Source organism: Poecile atricapillus, chromosome 4, assembly GCF_030490865.1.
Source record: "Poecile atricapillus isolate bPoeAtr1 chromosome 4, bPoeAtr1.hap1, whole genome shotgun sequence".
NCBI lineage: Eukaryota > Metazoa > Chordata > Aves > Passeriformes > Paridae > Poecile > Poecile atricapillus.
The window spans coordinates 34656225-34665273 of record NC_081252.1 but is presented as its reverse complement, the minus strand read 5'-3'; positions in this window follow the sequence as shown (position 1 = coordinate 34665273).

The window sequence follows — 9049 nt, the reverse complement described above, 5'->3', positions numbered from 1 at the left end:
GAGATGCTTCGATTTTTGTCCTCTAACCTTAAACATAACTCAACATATTTTTCTCAATTCTTTTTCATTGGTCACTACACTTCTGCTGGGTCTTTTCCCCCTCACTATTACCAAGCACAGGCACATTTGGCTCAGCAGTCCTATAAAAAGGTCATTCTAACCTCACTGTCCAAGGCATGTATTAAACACAGAGGAAGAATGGAAAGAACAGAGCAAACACACGCAGTATTTCTCTAAAGACCTCTCCCAGCTTCAAACAGTTTCTAACTGTGGAATTCTTAAGCCAAGAGAAATTATAGGTTTGGAAGTTGGAACCAGGTTTTATCTGACTTCTGGATAAAAAGAAAAGCAGGGTAAAGTTTAAACATAGCAATCTAGCACACCTTGTATTTCAGAGATCAAAGTGTTTTGTAGCTATCAATCACAATGATTTGTTTTGTTTGCTTCTACTAATAAGGGCTAAATTAGAACTAAGACCATTAGTATTGTAAGGACTAAACAAAACCAAACTGGTATTGTTTCAGTCCAAAGGTTCAAGTGAAATGAAGCACAGAGCATGCTAAAAAATTAGCCAAAAAAAGCAACAGTCCTCAGAAAGAGAAGGTACTGCAATCGTTGCTTTGTTTAATAACACTAAAATGACTTTTGCTTACTCCACTGACTTTGGACAAGGACAGCCGAAATCATGGCTTGGTTACAGATTCTTTTAACATACGTGGCAGAAGGAGCTCTAAAGAAAGCACAAAGACTTGTTTTGCCCAAGGTCAAGTGACAGACTCAGATTTTTTTTTTTCAGCAATGGTTTGTGATAAGATTATATAAAGCAATTGATTCCCCAGCACAGCTAAATTTAGCAAGTGTGCTGTGCAGCAGAGCAGAAGTAAGGGTGCTTTTGTATTCTGACGTTTGACTACTCCTCTATTATTGCAATAGAATTTTAAAAAGTGTTAAAGAAATGTCTGGCTTTTCTGGATGGGTGACAATGTCTTACCTACAAGGACAGCAAAAGCAAGTATTTTAACAGTTTGAACAGATCACCTTCTGTTCAAGTTTGCTAGTTTATCATTATCTTGCTGCTTATTTATTCAGTTTTCCTTTTCACAAGTGTACATCTATGCTCCAAGTAAACATACTGGCAAGTTTTTCCCATAGCAATTAATTCTAAAATGGCAGTCCTAACAATGAAATTAGTTTACATGATTCGGAAAGCCCCCTTAGGCTCCTCCCAAGTCCTTGTCTGATGTGCAAAAAGAGATGCAAAATAAAATTTTGTAAAAAAAAAATTAAAACTATATTTTTAAATGCATTCTGCAGAGGTCATTAAACTTTATTTAATGCTGTAAGAATCTCACACTCTTGCATACGTTTTCTGAAGAACAGAGAGAGGCAATTTAGTTACATGAATAACTACCTGTGTTTGGGAGCTCTGGACTTCTTATAGAGTATTGTTGCATTCCTTTATAAATTTTATAAGTATTTTTCATAGAGTATTATTTCATTCCCTTATACACAGTATTCATTTTCAACTCCTGGGCAGCTGTCAGAGTAGTACAAGGAAGACTTAATAATCTATCAGAGAACTTGCCATGAGAGACTGGGGTGGGGGAAGGTTGGAGATAGCTAAAGACACGAATCACACCTTTTGACAAGCTTCTTTAGTTCATTTCCCTTATTCTAACTGTCCCACAAGCCTACTATTGCAATGTACACGGCAGACATATCTAAAGGAGTGCCAGAAAGTAAGGAATTATTCAAGAAGAAATCGCATTTTTTTTTCCAAATAATTCAGGAAACAAGTCTGGCACTTGCTTATTTAGCAAAGCAAAATGTAGAATGTACAGAATGGCCTGTATTTGGAGTTGGAGCAGACTTTCAAGGAGCAGATGAATTCACTGCAACGTTTCACCAGTAGATGCCCCACTTACCTTAGGCTGCTGTTAACAAGGCTTCTCTTGCACAGTTGATTTCTCAGCACCTATTATACAATTTCTCAGTGAAACTGAAGTCATATTGTTTCCCTCTGGTTGATGACGTATCAGCTGGGGAAATATTTCAAAGAAGCTGCTGGCAAATCTGCCATTATTTAGATTGAACTAAGAGACATCATCTTTGCAGCACTATGCTTAGATTTATTTCTGAGGAAAACAAACAAACAAAAGTATACAGCCATCCCCACTCTGCATCAAAATCAGCCAATGAAAGCATTTCTTAAGGAGCTTGTACAAACCAGCTGATCTAATGTTGCTTAAGAAAGTGGTTAAGGTAAAATAATTATCCCCACTAACTCCTTAAACTGAAGCTACACGGGGGGGAAACCAGTATTTCTCTATATAATCACTCAAGTTTGAAGGTAGTTAGCTGTGCCTACACCCTAGCCCAAATACAAGTGTTTGCATGGTGTGTGAATCTGGCGCTGAAAAAACTTCAGAAAAGAACTCTTCCTTACCTGAGCAGTACCTCATGGCAGCATGAAACAGCCAAGTTTCTTACAAATAAACATTGCACAGTATTTTGGAAATCCAAACATCATCATGCAATTCTAAAAACTCCCAGACCAACATAAACCATAGTGTTTCACTCACACTGTCTCTTGAAGTATGAAGTGTTTCCAGAACTTCATAATTCTGTACACAGAAGAGAATATCCCTTATTAGGCTATAAACATAAGTACATCTTGTCATATTAACTGTATCCAGAGTTAAACACATTTTTGTGTTGGCACTTGGTGTGTTTAATAAACTCAGGATACAGGAAATATCTCCAACTTCATACCATATTAATTACTTAGTGCAACGCTGAAACATGACAGGGCTATAAATGATAAATTCTGTATGGTGAGGATACTGTTGAGATCCAGGGTTAGCATCACATCTCGTTCATGCTGTTTATGGCCATCCTGCACCATTAACCCTCTTGCACTCTGTCCCTTTATCCACCAGGAGATGCTCACCTCTGCTGACTCCTCACTAAAAGCAGGCACCACAAGAAGGAAAATTTCTTTAGAACACAAAAACTTCCAAATGGCTCTTTCCACTACACACACAATTAATGCTTAAACAGGGAATCCCCACCTGTCTCTTGTCTCAGGACAGAAATGCTCAAGGTGGTGGGGTTTTTGGTTTGATTATTTTTTTAGCATCTTCTGGGATCAGGACTACTTCCACAGAACTAGGAGAGGTTCACATATGTAGCTATTCCCAAGTGAAACACTAAACCACTTCTATCTCCAGAGAAGCATGTCATTTTGCAAAAGGAAGCCTGGTTAAGTGCATATCTAGTTTTGCCTTGCAAATTCTTGGGGGTTACTTTCAAAGAAACAACCCTGAGCCTTAGAAAATTTAGTAACACTTCCAGTACATTTCAAGATTCTTAATGGAAAGGATGGTAGTCCACGTTATAATTGCTAGTAGTTCTGCCTACTTTGTGAGACTTTCAAAGCCTCTCTAAGCTTAGCCAGAGATTTTGAGTTAAAGAGATGAACACCAAATAAACACAGGTTGTGTCCCTTGTGGGTCTCAATCTGAGCACAGCACTGAGTTCCCTATCTACTTCTACCTATTTAAGATTTGGTAAATAGGTGTGCAAAGCAAGATTAATGATTACACATTTGACCATTCCTGATGTATCCCTCACATACTGTGAATCAGCTGAAGATTAGAAATAGGAACAGTTACAACAAGGAATGCTTTTGTGCACAAGCTGTAAAAAACGTGGGTTTGTCAGGGCTGCACACATACCACAGAACATGCAAAAACAGTTCATTAAAAATGAAAATTTTCTTCTGGTGTTTTTCAACTCAACCCATATGCCTCCCACAACAATGACTCAATTCTTATGCAGTTTCCATAACTGATACTCTCAATAACTTTAGCTAAGAATTTTAATATAACCCTTTTTCCTGGGGTAACCAATAGGTCTTTTGTACAGTAGCTGCAAATAAAACACACTTAGAAGGCCTACTGTGAATCCTGGCTAATAGGACTAGCCCAGGAATATTTTCCTGTTGGTCACCTGGCCTGCTACATTTGTAATCCCAAATTACACCTAAATGTTTCTAGCCACACTGCATAGGACTCATACTACTTTTCACACACTTTGACCCAGAGTTCAGCAGAAATTTTACAGCCTTAAAATGCCAAACAACTTCAGACCATGCCAATGTAAATATACAGTTCACTTACAGATTGTACAGGCTCTAGTCTAGAAGTGCTGCATGACATCTTAATCTCCTGCAGTGTGAATAAATGGAATTTTCTGGGGTTGTTTTAGTCCAAACATCTAAGCAATGTATGAATAAAAATGGCAAACAATGCCCCACATGAAACAAACCAGGAATGAGAAAAAAAAGCCTTGACTGGAGAAGCATCACAAAAGTCTGCTTTAAAACTAATTGTAAGAAGCTGCTCACTCTTTAAACATGGAAGTCAAGCAAACAGTAACAAGTAAGAGAAAAAAAATTTAAAAAGGCAATACTGTTACTAAAAGACCTACATAATTCTAAAAAATACTTGAAAGAAGTGAAGCCAGAGTGCTGCAAAGCACCAGGTTTTAGAGAACTCATTTGCCCTGAAGCATAAGTTGCTCCTTGTTTTTTATTTTGCAGTATTCAAGTTCAGACAAGGACTGTGCTGTCTGAAGTACCTCACAAAATGCAGACCCTGTTCCAAAGGTCCTTCAGCTTTAGAAAACTGTAAGGCACCTGGTTTGCTCCTCAGTTCAAAGCACCTGTGTGTTTGGGATGCCACTTTACATGGTCAGATAAGAAAGCATGGTTAGGTAGCCAATGGCAACTACCTTTTCTCTCATTCTTACTGCTTGTACAGAAAGTTTAGATGTCTCAAAACAAATGGCCTTAATAGTAATCAGAGAACAACAACAGCACCGTCATGTAATAGATGTGACTCTTCCTGAGCCTCCCCTGTGAAAGCAAATATATTTTGCACCTGGTGTATGAAGAAGGGTGGAGAAACAATGGTTTTGAATTATGTGGACAGCACAACTTCCTGTCACCCAGTTGTTTTGATGACAACTTTGGGTTTGCTCCAGCAAATACCCACATAAGCTCTGCTGGTGACACTAGAAAATACTGCATTATGAGGTTTACATCTATAATTGGAGACAACCTATTTATTCTTTATTGCTGACACATGACTGAATTCTCACTGGATGGCATTGCCAGTTTCTGCAGACTCCATGGGAGGTTTTCAGCATAAGAAGCCAATAAGAAACTTCTGCCAGAAAACTCTGTCTGAAAATCAAGAACATTATTAGCAAATTAGTAACACTATTCAATTGCAAAGATACATCCAAGGGTGAAAACCATGTGTTTGGGGAAGAGGAAGGGGCAGTTTCCAACTGAAGAAGAGAATATTTCTCATGATGGTACAGTTCATATCTCTCAGGAAAATCAGGAAGGCCGAGGATCCAAACAGTTGCTGTGCTAAGGAAAATACTAGACCATTGCTTTCTTAACCTCGTTGTCTTTCATAATGCCAAACAGGAAATAAACCTTCTAAAGGCATGATCTTCTACTGACTTTGCACCCAGTAATGGAATACAGCTCTTCAGCTCCATTAATTCTTACATAGAATACTCATCACATTCTCATGGTGTAAAGTCAACAAATATAGTTCTGAATTCAACTGCATCATACTGATATTTTTGCCTTAATAAAGAATATAAACAAGACCACAAACTGATCAGTAATTTACAAGATATCAAGACCAGACCTAGCATGCCCTGTAAGGAGAACATGCAACAGCTACTTATCAATATGAATGTCATTAACAACAAACTCTATCCAATAGTGGTTAAAGTTAGCAAAATTCTGGAGGGTTACATCAAGGAGAAAGTTTGACCTCTTTTTTTTTTTTCCAGTCTCCCTGTCTTGGTTTATAAATACTATGTTACTCAAAAGCTTTCTATCTTCAAATAATCAGCAGAAAGAGCTTGAGGGTTAATTTTTGGGATTGTTTAGCAATCAGCTGAGCAGAATGGCTCTCCTGCTGAGAAAGCTACAAGTGGAATGGATTTCTATCACGTATTCTGAATGCATGCATTTGGTTTTGTATTATTAAGAGTAGATTAATTAAATAAAGCATATACAGGACTTGATAATTAAAATGAATACATAGTTCACATGCATAAATAGATGAGTATTTGCCCTAATGAGGTGAAGGAGAGCAGAACAGAAAACAGATGGCAGGCAGCTCTCAGATTCATAAACCAAAACAATTCTTTTGGCCATGCTTACAGAACCTGTTAGTGCCCAAATTCTGTCCCTCTTTTTCTTGTTAGAAGTGGAAAAGCAGCAACATTGCTTGGTACTGTTGCTGTTTTGGATGCTGACGGAAGATAAAGTCATCAGTAAGGACCTGGGCCTCCAGCACCTTGCCCAGGTCCCCTGCATCCACAGAACCACACTGCCTCTGCTACAGGGCAAGGCAGGTGCTTCCCAAATACTGATGTTTGTGCAAGTGTGCAGACAATGAGAGAAGCCCAAATGAGGCCTGGTTCTCAGGAAGCAACAAGTCTCTTTTTCTTCACCCTCCTGATTATCCGTTTCACCTGACCTTGCAGGAAGGAAAGAAGCATAGTTGAAAAAGTCATGGCAGTGCTTAAAGTTATTGCCTGACTATGTTGTGTGCTGGTGGGTGGGGACTATTCTTTTCACAGCCTAATTTCCCACTCAGAATCCTGTTCCACTGATTACAACTAATTTTTTTTTGCACCAAGCTGTGCACTGATAGAATTCACCCACTTGCATATCAGCCAGAATAAAGCTGCTTTTTGTTTTTCCACAAGCAGGGAGCTTTCAGCATATGTTTTTTGTTTAGGAGCAGGAGATGTTCCAACCTGAGCCAGTGACTGCAGTTAGTAACTCTAATGACCTGTGGATGTTTTCAAGTAGACTAAGCAAGTAACACAGCTCTGATAAATGCAACCCAAAGTTCAAATCTGCATTATTGAGATGAATACAAGGGAAAAGAAATTGTTACAGAAACAGATGAGGGAAAGAAGCAAAGACTCTTCAACATCTCTCCGGTTGGTCCACAGGCTCACCATTAACCATGGAAGTAGTCTGAAAGTTGCAGAACTGCAGAACAGAACAGAGCCAGATGCAGGAACTTTTGGTATAGTCCAGGTATTAACAACAGCCTGGAAATAATATATTAGTTTTTCCTGATTTGCAAGTATTTTTAATTCCTGTCTTCAATTCAGAGACACTTTCTCTGACTGACCACTTGTCTCAATATAACTTTTCCGGGGTATTTACCAGAGAGCTGTAGAGGAAATGAACATAAAGGACAGAAAGAGATGTATAAAATGGACTACTCTGCATCAGGAGTGATACTGTTGGTCAGCAGTAACTCCTAGCAGAAAAATGAGCACTCTACAACAGAAGTCACTCCTGAAGTGCTGACGAGCTCCTTCAAACAATTAATTAACAAATAATATTTTCTTTTGCATCAGTGTTACACTTGCCATGGACCTCCACAATCATGAGGGCAATAAAATCAGTTGCTATGTAATCAGAGATGACCCAAAAACCTTTGTGTGAAAAACTATACATGAATGATAAATTTGAATGTTTAAAAAGACCTGACAGTGTAGAGTATCTTTGGCCTGTAATTCTTAAATGGTTAAAACAAACTATCTTTTCAAGTATGACCTATGTTGGAAAAACCTTTAGCTACTTCTAGGATGCTTTCCTTCTAAAAGCCTCCTGTAAATGTACCTACGGGAATGCTGGGCGCTGCCTGGGCAAAGCTGAACTCCTTTTCTTGAACTGAACACTGTTGTTACATGATCCTTACCAAAATGTTACCAAAGATCCATGCCATTGTAACCATGTCTTATGTTAGACACTGAAATATTGTATCTTCATCTAAAATGGTGGCTTATGTTACAGATTTTTACACCAGTGAAAGTACTGTTAACACAGTACAATACAAAGCACTTACACATCCATCAGAGACAAAACACCTGATTTCTGTATTCCTGAACTAAAATGTCATGAGCTACATGATGTATGGGTTTTGGATGCATCAACAGCACCAATAATAGATGACACAATCACAAATATTGTACTGACACCTGAAGTCCAAAGCAGAGTTAGCAGTCAAAAACGAAAAGGCTTTTGATTTTCTTCAGGGTGCCGGGGGCTGTTAAGAGTAAGGCGAAAATTCAGCTTGTAGTAAAAACAAAACCAATGAAACAAAAGGATGGACAGTATTTCTCAACAGCTATGCAGCATGGTTTGGAAAATAAGGTTCAAGTGAAAATTGAGATTGAGTCTCTCATAGAGATAGAAATGTTATCATTAACCCAGCACTTTTGTCCAGACAGACTCTCCTTTCAGACTTATAAAATGAGCAATGGAAGGAAGCAATTGCTTTAAAAACTAAATATTTAGCTGTATAAACAAAATTGATCTTTCTTTTCTTACAGTGATGAAAGCAAAAAAGTGATTATTTCCATGGTCTTCCTTTGGAGAATTGAGTACCTCAGGAAAGCAAGTTCTTCCAACAGCTGCTGACTTTAGATTTTGCAGTCTGTACATCACTCATGCTACTCTATGCAAGAGCATAGAGTTGTGCAGAGTTGTGCAGCACTCAAATGTGTGTTTATGTATAAATTTTTATATATACACACACAGACACACATATATATATATATATGCATGCATCTACAAAGCCTGAAGGGTAGGATAATGTGGGAAAGGCTGCATAAAATGGCATGTATCCTTATTTTGTAGGCAAGTTTCTTACCCTCTAGATCATTACAAAATTGCCCAAAAACACATCTATAATGTGACAGAAAGGAAGGTTTTGATTTATTGTACAGGCAGTTGAAGCTCTGAATGCTTCACTGTGCCCTCTGTGGAAAAAGGATACTTACTTTTCAACCTGCTTATATAGGTTTTTTAAGTTAGGATGTTTCTGAACACTTTGCATAGGAAAGTTTACATTTATTAAGATGACTTGCACTAAATATCTGAAAATAACAAGGCACAACAGGCTGCCTTTTCTTTCCAGGAACCTTACAC